The sequence below is a fragment of the Pezoporus occidentalis genome, unplaced genomic scaffold (assembly GCF_034315485.1).
Source record: "Pezoporus occidentalis ecotype Australia unplaced genomic scaffold, CSIRO_AGI_Poc_V1 ctg60, whole genome shotgun sequence".
Classification (NCBI taxonomy): Eukaryota; Metazoa; Chordata; class Aves; order Psittaciformes; family Psittacidae; genus Pezoporus; species Pezoporus occidentalis.
Window position 1 is genome coordinate 3063677 of NW_026915944.1, and position 12715 is coordinate 3076391.

The 12715-nt window shown below is 38.6% G+C and overlaps 1 protein-coding gene and 1 long non-coding RNA gene across 14 annotated transcripts in view; both read right to left on the reverse strand.

Annotated features, from left to right (window-relative positions):
- RBFOX1 (RNA binding fox-1 homolog 1) overlaps window positions 1–12715 on the reverse strand; it is a 1275045-nt gene that overhangs the window by 1065799 nt on the left and 196531 nt on the right. The gene's annotated exons all lie outside the window — the stretch shown is intronic.
- LOC134174458 (uncharacterized) overlaps window positions 3854–12715 on the reverse strand; it is a 132926-nt gene continuing 124064 nt past the window's right edge. The window contains exon 3 of the long non-coding RNA XR_009968660.1: window positions 3854–4054. This is a non-coding gene — a long non-coding RNA (uncharacterized LOC134174458). The remainder of the gene's footprint in view (window positions 4055–12715) is intronic.

Consider the following 12715-nt stretch of genomic DNA (forward strand, 5'->3'; position numbering starts at 1 on the left):
CTCCAGGTATAAGCTGGAGAGATAACGTTATTACTTTGGAATAACACTTAGAACCTCACACTCAGGAGGGAAGAGCTGCTTCACTGTGATGAAATAGATAAATTGGCACTACACAGGGTGCAATCAAGAGATCTGATACTAAGTCTGCATCTATTACCATAGCATCAAAATCCTGCGATATCATTGTAGCAGCCCTCTGATGTAAGTGTATTTCTAGATTACAGACATAAAACCAAAATCAAAACTCAAAAGGCAAAAACTGCAATAAGATTAAAGAACCTGGAATAAGACTTAAATTGAATTGACATATGCAATTGACATTGCAAACTTAAAAGCCCTACCTAAATAAAAAAAAAAAACGAAAAAGCCAAAAATAAATATGATTTAAAAAAAAAAACAACTAATTATATAATTATGTATTTAGAATAATTTTAACCAAATTATGAAAAAAGCTGTTAACATCTAAATTTTTGCTTCAAGATTCTCTGGGCCTGGAAAACAGTTGTGCATCAGGTGTGGGGTTGGTTATTTTTTTGTTGCTGAACACATTGTGCTCTATCTCAAGCCTATCTCAAAACCTCCTGTTTTGATCCACCGTCTTGAGTTCAGCAGTAGCAGTCATTTTTCTCCTTCTTGGTAGCTGGTGCAGTGTTGTATTTTGACTTTTGGCCTGGGAACAGAGCTGATAACACTGATGTTTTGGTCTGGCCAAGGACTTTGTGAGCCTCATGTTCTGCCAGGGAGGAAGGGAAGCTGGGAGGAAGCAGGGACAGGACACCTGACCCAAACTGACCAAAGAAGTATTCCATACCACAGCACATCATGCCCAGGATGTAACTGAGAGTTACCTGGAAGGGCTAGTTGACTGAGGGGTTGGAGGAGGTACCGGTGCTTGGTCAGGCTGGGGGGGCGAGTTATCAGTCGGCTGGTGCTGAGGTATTGTATTCTCTCCCCTTGTTATTTCCTTTATCATTGTTATTATTGGTGTTGGCAGCAGTGATTTGTGTTATACCTTAGTTGCTAAGCTGTTCTTATCTCAGCCCGGGGGAGTTGCATTCTTTTCAATTCTCCTCTCCGTCCCTCCGGGAGTAGGGGGAGGAAAAGAAGGAGGGGAGTGAGTGAACGAGTTACCTGGCTGGGTTTAAACCACGACATGCACAATCTAGGTTCCCTTAGTGCGTCACTGCTTTCCCACAGAAAATCTTCAGAGGGATTTTCGGACTCACCATGACCTAATCCTGGCAACTGTGATACCTGTTCCCATTTTGAGCCCTTCAGCCAGACCCCAGCACTCTAGTGTGCCAGCACTTTAAACTGCTCAGAGCCTCATCAAGACACAAGCTTCTATAAAACAAAGCCTTGTGCTGCTTTTAGCTGGGAGAGAGTTGATTTCCTTCCCAGTAGTCGGTAAGGGGCTGTGTTTTGGATTTGTGCTGTAAACACTAATACCACTAGGATGTTTCAGTTCTTGCTGAGCAGGGCTTACAGAGTCAAGGCCTTTTCTTGCTCCTCACCTCACCCCACCAGCGAGGAGGTTGCAAGGCACAAGGATTTGGGAGGGGACACAGCTGGGACCAGCTGACCCCAACTGACCAGAGGGGTATCCCATGCTGTATGATGTCATGCTCAGCATGTGAAGCTAGGGGAAGAAGGAGGAAGTGGGGGACATGCTGGAGACCTGCTGTCCTGTGGATGGCTGAACACCTGCCAGCCCACAGGAAGTGGTGAATGAATCCCTTGGTTTGCTTTGCTTGTGTGCATGGCTTCCACTTTACCTGTTAAACTGCCTTTGTCTTGACCCATGGGTTCTCTCACTTTTCCAGTTCTCTCCCCCATCTCACCAGTGGGAACAGTGAGTGGCTGTGTGGGGCTGTGTTACTGGCTGACGTTAAACCACAACAATGTCAAAACATTTCAATCTTTATGATAATAGCTCTTGCTGAAAAGACTGCTTACATATTCATCCTGTCAACTCTTGGGTATAAAATCTGCACACAGCCTTTGGAACAGGGACTGCAGCTCCAGCATTCCTCTCTGTGAACAGGAAACCCCACAGGGGTGGCTTTCACTCTCCCACCACCTGGCCCATTTCAGCTGTGTCTCTTCTTTAAATCAAAGGTGCTCCTGGGGCCTCTATCACTCTCTTACAGCCACACATGGAGTTCTCAGTAAGAACACAAATACTGAGCCTCTTCATGCACATCCTCAAAAATGTTACTGAGCTACTCAATAAAATTTGATCTCCCTGTGAGCATCCCATTTCAAATTAAATGAAAGACATCAGTTTTAATGCCCATCTCCAGGAGAGGATATAATCACCACAGCTTTTGTAAAGAGGAATGCGACTCCTTGTACCTAGATACTAGCAAAAGTGGGACAATAAAGGGCTGTGACTTGCAATAAACTGCAAAGCCCTGTTTCTCAGACAGGAGCACTAACTTCTCTAGACAGGAATCGAAAGGCCACTATATTATAAGAAAGCACACACAGGACTTGAGTCTCTCCTTCGGGCAGCAGATGCATAAAAGACCTCCACTGCAGTGACTAATTTTTGTTGCTCCAGCTTAGCCTCTTTGAGGATTTAAATCTACATGACCTTGCCCAGGTCACATCATACTTTCCCACACGGCAAGAAGTAAAGGCTGACATCACAGTAACCCAAATCTCAGCCGGAAACCATGGTAACAGGATCATCTTGCTTCAGGCATGCTACCTTAGGTACTGAGTGCAAGTTCAAAATATTCAAAGTGAAATATACTGCTTTCAAGCACATCAATATTCTGGCACTGATTCCTTCAAATTATTACAGCACAGGTTTTCAAGATGGCCCACAGCTCCTGTTAGAACTTTTAAGCATAAACTCTTCCAAATGGTCAACCATTTATCTTCATTCATCAAAGAACAGGTAGTTAGAAAATTCTGTCCTAAAATCCCTTGAAACAGCAGTATAGAAAGACACAAGGTTTTCAATCTGTTCACCTGTGGATATTCTTAAAAGCTTTTCCTGTGAGTTTCTCCTTTAATAGAGAAAAATGCTACAGAAAGTACCACCAGGTGCGCAGCCTAACCAAAATGAAGAAAAAATAGGAAGAAAAAGCCTTTCTGCACTGACCAGCTCCTTTCATTTTCATTTATCTTATGGCTATTTGTAGAAATAGCAAGTCCAAGATTTTCTGACAGAAATGTGATTCTCATGTGATACTTTTCCTTTAAGCAACCAGCAATGTAATGAAAAAAAAAAAAAAAATGTAACCCTACTCTTCAAGCTTTTCTGCAGGGTATACAGAAATTTATGATGAACATGCCTATGGCATGAGTACAATATCATGAGAATCACAGTACATCGTGTCTTGTGGATAATCACAGAAGCCTAATGCACAGGTTTTCTTATCAAAATGTCTAGTGAGATATGCGCACACCAGCAAAAAAGCAAAGGGACAGAGGGAACAGTACTGGTCAGATCTGAGTTGATATCTAATTCTTTGAAATCCAGTGATTCTTTATTCAAATGCAGAGATCATCTACATGAATTTAAGCAGTTCATTAATCACAGTATAAGAAACTGTTTAAGACAATTGTATTTTCCATATAGAATACAATGAGAGTTCTCATTTCAGAATGTTTTGTAAGTTACTTAACTGCCTGATTCCCACTGAATTCTTATGGAGTAGGTTGTCCGTAGAGGATGTCTTTTCTTCCTGATAGCTGTTACACAAGGTTAAGCAAGAGTCTCTTCTAAAAAGTAACTCTGTCATGTATCTGTTGATATTTTATATTATCCCCATAAATGTCAAATGTTTGTGAATATTACTATTTTATTGTCCTTAGTCTTCTAAGATGTAACACATCTTAATTAATTACAGCCTTTCTTTTAATGAATGTCCTTGGCTGCTTATGTTGTCAGAAAGGGTAAACAGGAACACACCACTTTTTACCATTTGTTTCAGAAGGACTTCTTCCATTCTTTCTCTTCTTTATCTTTTTCTTAACACTAAATAGTTCTCATGCATACAGCCTATATGCAGACTCTAAATCAAATGCACAGAATATTCACCTGCAGAAAGACAATTTGTTTAGAGAAATAGCCAGTATATAGAGGCAGGAAAAGATACTTCAAGTCCATTTTTGAGTACAGAAGTATGATTTGCCTATGCAGTTCACCAATGGCTAAAATATCTGGAAAGCAAGACCTATCTGAGCCTTGGTTACTTGGGGATTTGGGAAAAATACATTCTGCTCAGAAATAAGTTGGAAAACTAATTTTTTTAACCGTATTTCCTGTTAGTCAGAGCCAGACAGTCAATGATATTTAAAAAACCAAAGAACTAGACTGAAAGCAACAGTAATATTATCATCTGATAACAATAGCTATAAAAATATTATTAATTCAGTAAGGTACTGGAAAAATTTATTCCCCTCAGACTTCTTCAGTTCTATGCAGAGAAGCAAAATGAGAAAGTACATCTTCAACTGCATTGTACATACTGATGAGCTGGGATAAGCCTGGATTGTGCCATCTGAAATACATATATGTAGTTATGTATTGGAACAATTTCAGTGTGTGTACATATTTATGTACTGAAAAGATAAATAAAATATACTTTGACTGTGATCTGGCTCTCCAGCTGTACGCATCCAACTGCAGAAAAGCACCATACGCAAAGGAACTCATTGCTATGGATGACATAGAGGGTTCTCCTCAGTTGAAAGATGACTTTCAAAAATGTTTCTTCTTCTGAGCATTACACATTTATCCCTATTCTAAGGCCTACTGCAATCTGATTATTTTTAAAAGACCTGCTAGCATGACTCTAGTCAACAACAGAAAGTAACTAGGACTATCTTATTCACCTTGTACTATGCATTCCATCCAAACTGTATGCCTGCTCCCCTGCTGGTGTGCCCTGGGAAACTTATCGCATTAGCTAACATTGGCAACAATTTCCGTTGGCATCAGGATGTCTAAAATATGCACTGATATATTATGACCTATGTGCATAGCTATTAGTGGCTAAAAACCTTCCCTCCCTCCAGTGGGAGTGATGTTACACCCATTTAGGCTCTTTTTATATCAAATTTATTTGGAGGTAAACATGAATCAAACCTGATTCTGTGGCAAACAAGGTGTTTCAGGCAACAATGAACAGAAATTACAATCTGACAGGTTAGCCCTTTCGCTCAAGTTCCGAAGCTGCTGTTATGGTTGGAAAAACATTTATGCAAACTGCTCAGAAATTCACCGTGGTCTGCTGCCCATCCAATATCTTATTGCTCTAATGAAGTCTCATTCCAATGTAATCATACTTCCAGTAAAAACTGAATAGTACAGGAATGGGAGCTTCAACACAAGTTATTCAGTTCAAAATACATGAAACACTATTAAACCTGGCGATAGAGTTTTTCAGGAGGGGGAAGGGAACATTTACTTGACTGCATTTAAAAAACACTTTATTTGAAATTTTGATTTTACATTAAATATCCCTGCTGATCCTACTGCCACTTCCTTCTGTAGTAAACAAGATCCGGTGGAATCATACAGCTTATTTCAAATCCTAAAAGGTAATTAAGGCTGAGACAGTCCAGGAAAAAAAAAAATCACCAATGGTTCCTCTGTGCCTAAGGGAAGTTTTAATTAAAAGTCACAGGAGAATAATCTGCAAGAAACAAAAACGAAATGGCTGCTGCTAATTTGCCTGGGTCTCAAGCAGATAAACAGTAAATATGCAACAACTAAAGTAGCTGTGATTTTGTTCATTTTAACACTTACTGGGAAATCTCTGTTCCCTTGTTGTCTCCCTCCTGAGCACTCCTTGGCAATGCAAGACCTTGCAATGGGGCTGCAAACTGCAGTACAGCAAGTTTTTTCTTTTCTGTAGTGCATGCTAAGCTTGCTACAGTGCTACACATATACAGCAGACTGTCAATTCCTCTAGTTTAAGGAAGGATTCCAGCTAATCACCCACAAGCATCTGTAAAACAGTCCTGAAGCAACCTGGGTAAGGAAATCCCTTTTCCTCAGGCTAAGCTGCTTGCTGAGGCTGTGCTCCAGCTATTGGACACAATTCTGGGTTCTCAAATTGCTACACAAAAAAAAATTGGAGAGAACAGCCTTCCTTTGCTCTTTGAAAAAAAGAGGGAAAGGAAGGCAGAGGATCCCCCCTATCTGTTCTCTCCAACTGCTTTCATCAGTGAACTGCAGTTTGCAAGTCTATGTCTCCACCAGGTCCCCCACAAGGGATGACAAAATTTTGTTGGATAAAGAGGACAGCCTTACCCTGCCCGTGCTCCTATTCTAAACCCTAAATTTACAGTGGTAACACAGAAGAGGGGTTTAACAGAGTCTATTCATCAGCCCACCACAGACCTCAACCTCAGGAACTAGGGAAATAACTGCTACCTTTTCTGCTCCTGGCCTCCAAGAGCCTTGCTAAATGTTAGATGAAGAAACTTGGGATCTAGCCTTTGGTTTAGGAAGAAGGAAGTATGATGTGCTGCGTGCATACAAAATTACCAAAGCAATATTCATTTGCTAACTAGATGAATAACTGCCATATATTTTATTTCTTTCCTCCAAAGGGCAAATTTCATCATAGGTAAAAAGATATCACTTATATTTGCTCAAATATACCCCAACTTCATTCTGACCAACTGACATAATAGATTAAATCAATAAAACAATCCCCCCTTCCTATTTTTTAATCCCTCTAATTAATTTTTGGTAGTACTTTCTCTGCATTCACAACAAAGAAAATCACATCTGGTTTGGGTTTTCTTCTTGTTACACAAGTAAAACAATCTCTACTCCCATTTATACACACACACAATAATTCTGAATTTTAAGAGGAGGGCAGCTTCACTTATTATTCAGTCATTTCCAGATAAAATGAGCTGAAAATCAGTTCTTCCTACAGTGCATGTTGAATTGTGCTATTATCCTACACACAGCAGGTGCCAATTTTTACAAAATCATAAAGAGTTGCAATTATAAGTAGAATTACTTGTTAAAAGTTAAGGAGCAGATAAACAGCAAACAGGAATGTTGATTATCTAAAAAGTGGAGAAAAAAAGGAAAATTATCTGTGTCCGATGAGACCAGGGTATTATTTTTTGTTCTAAGGGACAAGACGTATTTCTTCAAAAGGTAATGGTTGCTTTAGAATATTTTTAAAGGCCAGTATTTTAAGTGTTTCTTACGTTATCTATATAAGCATTTTTCCTTTGAAACATTTACAGGTACTATCATTAACTATTGTGGCATTGAAAAACAGAGATGCTGCATCCACTTACACTGCTTAGCAGCTACATTTTGAGAAACCTGAAAGGGAATTGAAGAGGCAGTGTCTGAAAAGTGGCTCTGCTGTACTTATCCATCCAGTTAGCTACTGTTCTTGCCTTCCAGCCCTACAGCATCTTTCACATTGAAAGCCCTGATTCCAGAACTATCTGCATGGTGCTCTCCCTGATCCACTACGCTACTTCATAAAGCCAGTGTACGTGATAGAGACTGTTAACAGAGTACCGGGACAATTACCAAGGCTAAGTTATGTAAAGCTCATTTTGCCACAATTTACCACCATCAGTTTAATCTGGGAGGTGGCACAGTGTCACAGACCAAAGTCTTATGTATGAAATGACATACGACCCAATGATATTTATTTTTTCTACAGAGGAAATGTACAGGCATCTGTATAAGGGACCCAGATGGCAAAACAGGCAAAAGAAGAGTACAAATCCTATACAGGATTTTAACCATCCTCTCTGAAAGTAAACATTATGGTATTTACAGAAATAGATTTCAAGCTAAACTGCAGCCCAATATAAGGTTTACAGATACAGAAAAAAAGTCACAGTGGAGCAGATCAGCAGCTCACTATCCTGCTCCTGCTCTGCCTGTCAGATGTTTTCAGGGAACTCTGCAAGAACTGCATTTTGGAAACACACCCCCTAATGCTTAATAACACAATATCATGCCCACTGAGGAACTGTTCTTTCTAACCTCTGTAGGAAGAAAACTGTTTTAATCCTCTAGTACACTCTAAAAAAACTCAAAAGGACTAACCCCATCCTGAACTGAAACAGCTCAGGTTAGAACAGTTTTTATAATAACAGTTTAGCTCATTTTGTGCAGTCAATTGCAAAATTCTGCAATATTCAAGAACAGGAGATGCTATGCAAATGCAGTATATTCCTGGCAACATTTTAAATGGCTGACCATGCTTTTGACACATGAAATCTCTAAAACTACATTTCCCTGCATGGGTGCCCCTGGAAACATGCATATTAGCCAGTTCCCTTTTTAACAAAGCGACAGATACCTGGTACTGGATAAGGAACACATTTCAAAAAACTGAGTAGCTTAGCTATGTATGAATTTGATAAAAAAGAACTGCAACTTCCCATACGAATTGTAAGCTAAGCAATATGTAGTCCACAAGGTATACCCAAAACATTTTGGCTATCACACTTTGAGATGAATAACTGTGGTGCAGCTGGCAGCCAAGTACCCACCCAGCTCCTCAGTCAAGCCTCTGCGGTACCGGGGAGAAAACAGGGAGAACAAGAGCAAGAAAACTTATGGGTCAAAATAAAGCCAGGGAAGTCATTCACCAGTTACCGTTGCAGTCAAAACACACTCATCTTGCAGAAAATTTGACTTAATTTATTGCCAACTAACATAAATTATCTCTCCCCCTTCTCAGTGCCACAGGTTTCACTCAGTCCCCAGCTGTATAGTTTCATCATAGTATACCACTGCCGTTATTACACAGTTCATATTTTTCCTGGAAAAGCAAAGAAAAAGACTGAGCTTTCCACTGTTTCAAGGTAATAACAATTTTTGTGTATGTTTCGGGAAGGGGGAGGGGGGGGGAGAGTTTGTTCGTCCACTTGTACTCTGACAGGAATGAAAGAGGCAAATATCTTCAAGCGAAGCAATTTTAAAAATAGACAGATTACTCATATCTTCATAGACAGGTTGTAATGAATACACAAAGGAAGAAAGAAAGAATCTGACAGACGTAGTGAATATACTCCTGAAAACTGGAAACAGTGGAGAAAGGCTTCTGGTCTACCAGAGCTGATACCTTAATTAGGCAATTATAACTACTAAACACTGACAAAGCTCCAGGCCTTGGCGAATTAAAACCAAGAAATCTGTAGCAAAGTAGGAAGGGGAAAAGTAAAGCCCTTGGCAGGATTTGTGATAACTTAGTAAGTAAGGAAGGGACTATAAGAGAACTGGAGTAGCAGTTATTACATTTTAAAAGGTTCCAAGACCTACCTAGAAAGCCCAAGCTTTTTATCCTGGACTCAGTTATGTAGAAGGCAAAAGATTTTTAAACCAGGCTGAGAAATGCATGTCTTAGAAAAAGGAGGTTATGACAGACAAATTTACTTTAATTCTTTTCATACCTGGGGACAGTAGCAATGTAATGGATAATTTATCTGGAACTGAGAAATGCACTTGATAGTGTGCCACAAAGCAGATTGATATGAAAAGGTGGCAAGCATGTTTTTGAGAACTAACCAAACAAATTCAAACAGATTCAAAGAAACAGGCCAGTTGCTGGGTGCGGAGCAGAGTGTGGGATGTCCTGGGTACATTACAACTGACATGTTTAAATTACTTTCTAAAGTAGTGACCTTGGAAATGGTATGTTCAGAATTATTACATTTGGTAATGGCGCACACTTTCTAAGACAACAAAAACTGAGAAGAAAGAATTTCAGAAGGATGTGGGTCATTTAGGTTTATAGTCTTATTCATAGCTCACATACTCCACTCTAAAACACAGTACTTTAGGACAGGTACCTAAAGTAATTTCACAGTACTGAAAGGTGACCACAGAGAATACAAGTGAATGGGAAAAAACAACAAAGTATTGCGCTTAACACAAAAGATCATCTTCTAACTAGTTACAGAGAAAAGCCAAAAAAGTTGTGGAGTATTTACCGTTAAAATATACACAAAAGGAGGGGAAGTATTCTAAAAATGCACAATTGGACATCATTTATGACAATCAAAGCCATGGTGAGTACAACCAAGAAAGTAATGGAGCAGTTTTCCTGTTCCAATACTGGCTGATAAATATCTAAAAATAAAATACAACTTAGATTAAATGCTCAAGAATGCTGTTTTCTGGACATTAAGGATTTGTTGCCATGTGTCAGACTGTCAATCCGAAGAGAGGGCTTAACCTTCAGCAAACACCATTAGCATCTGAGTGGCAGCATATGGTAACTTTTGCTTTTGTGTGACTATTCAGGTTGTGTATATATGTGAGTCTGTTGGTTTTACTGTTTATTATGTCCCTATCTTCACTAGTAAAGCTTACAGTGATAATTTTGGCAGAGCTGTTGCCTAATGACTTTCAAATATAATTAAAACCATATTTTGATATAAACTGTACTGCCAAAGTCAAATATATACCAGCTAAGTGAAATTAACCTTCAAGTGATACTTGAATAACAGTAAACCACAAGGGTATGTAAGAGCTTAGATATACTGTAGTTTAATTATGTTACAATAATTCACTTCATTAATCTCCTAGGAAACAATAACCACAAAAGTTAAATACTGCAATTAACAAACCCTATTTCAAACTTAATTTTAATTTTATATGACTTTGCAATATTATCCAGTGCAATTATATGAAAGACAAACAAAAGATAAAGACAATATTAACTTCTCTGGAGAAGATATCAAAAATATCCTCACCTTTTCAACCTGTGACAGGAAAGAAACAAGGCGAGGTCTACTCTGACTTATTTCTGTCCCAGTCTATGCCACAATGACTCTGTTTCATCTGCAAATAATCTCGGGATTTATCAATTCACAGGTTCTGCTAGGTCACAAGTACTCTGTGGATGTGTTATGCAACCCTTTTTAAAATTACATGCAGAAATAAATCTGTCTCTGTCACTACACTTGCCAAACACCTTCAATTCCTCAGGGCTTCTTTAGCTACTTACTTACGCTGTTAGAACTGCTGCTGTAGGCACCAAAAACGATCTTCATGGATCACAAGATCCCACCATACAGAGAACATTCCTCAGTGCCTGCAATGTTTCTGGCTTGGGGCAGTATGGATAAGGTGACATTCTGTGTCAGAAATGTCATGTCCCAGAAGACGGGCACAATGCAGAAGAAAATTCTGTAGGTAAAAACATCAACAACATGAACACCTGAGGATAACTGCCTTATACAGGGCTCTTAGGACTTGGTCCGGAATCACAAATATCATGATACACAGAAAAGGAAACTGATAAAAATGAAGCACCTCCCAACGGCAAGGGAAGCCTGGCATCCTCAGCATTGTAACTTGGAAGATACCAGTACAAGAGTTCAGCACAGAGATACAAGAAAGCAGCTCTCCACTATATCTAACACCAAAACATCAGTTTCTTAGGGATATTCTTATTTGTCTACAAGACTAATAGAGCTAGTATTTTTTTGTTTAATGAGTCTAAGTTCATACCCACTGTAGGTATTTTCCATGTGGATTAAGCCAGGCATCACTTCGTTTACAGCTATAAATCCAAGCCTCATTTTTAAAAACTTCGGTATAGATTATAGTTCTCATTCAATTGCAATGCCAAAATAACAAGTACAATGTTACTCTTGATTACTTTGATTTTAGCTTTTTAACAAGTATCACATTTATTCCAGAACATTTCTGTGAAACTACACTCTGCTTACATAGCTTCTGCTTTTTGACCTTCTTTCCTTATAGCTCTCCAAGGAGAAAATGAGATATCTTTATCAAATCAGTGAGCAATAAACAAGAGGTTCATGTTCTCATAGAACAAAAAATAACAGCATTGAGAAAGCCATGTTCAAAAATATATATGTTGCAGAGAGAATAAAACTCATTCATTTATAACATTTTTCCATTAAAACAATGTAATAACTACTGAAGTTCAAATGATATATGAGTGTCTCCTTGAAGAAGATATTCTGTACATCTGATAAACCATAAATACTATAGGATGTGTCTCAGGCAGAACAAGCACATCTTTGTGTGATCCTGGAAAATATAGAGTGCCTATGAGGATGAGTTATGTAGGTGAACCAATTTAATATATCTATTTGCCTGGTGGACACCCACAATTTGCAATTTAATCATCCACAAGTTACGGTGTGTTCATAATTGTATTAGACTGAAATAAGGTAACACTGGTTATATTAAGCTTAAAAAATAGCCCACCTTTTCATGTTTACAATAATTTATAAAGGACATAGTAGCTACAAGCAAGGTAAATTAAAGCATTAGAGCTGCACTGAACAAAAGACAGTATATTGCAGCCAAACTTTGAATCCACAACATATAACAATATTATCATTGCTATCTTTTACATTACAGATTTATACAAGGATAAAACCTTGGCATTGTCATTCTGTGATACAGGCAAGATTTTTTTATTTTTCTTCCGTAAGCCATTCTGAAGAATATCAAGACTTTCAGAGTGAAAATCAAATTGATCAGTCTTGAACCTCTATTAACGACTTAGAGGCACAGGCATTATGCCTACAGACCCAGAGCCTGGCAAAGTTAGATTATAACAGTATCTTCTATAAAATTGTTTAAAAATCTCTGAACTAGATAGACAAGGTTCATATTTTGGTGGCTCAGACACTCACCTGGAATAAATCCCAGTCATTTTCTAGCCCTTTTTTCTTTAGTAAACATTTCATTACTTTGAAGAAAATTTAAGCA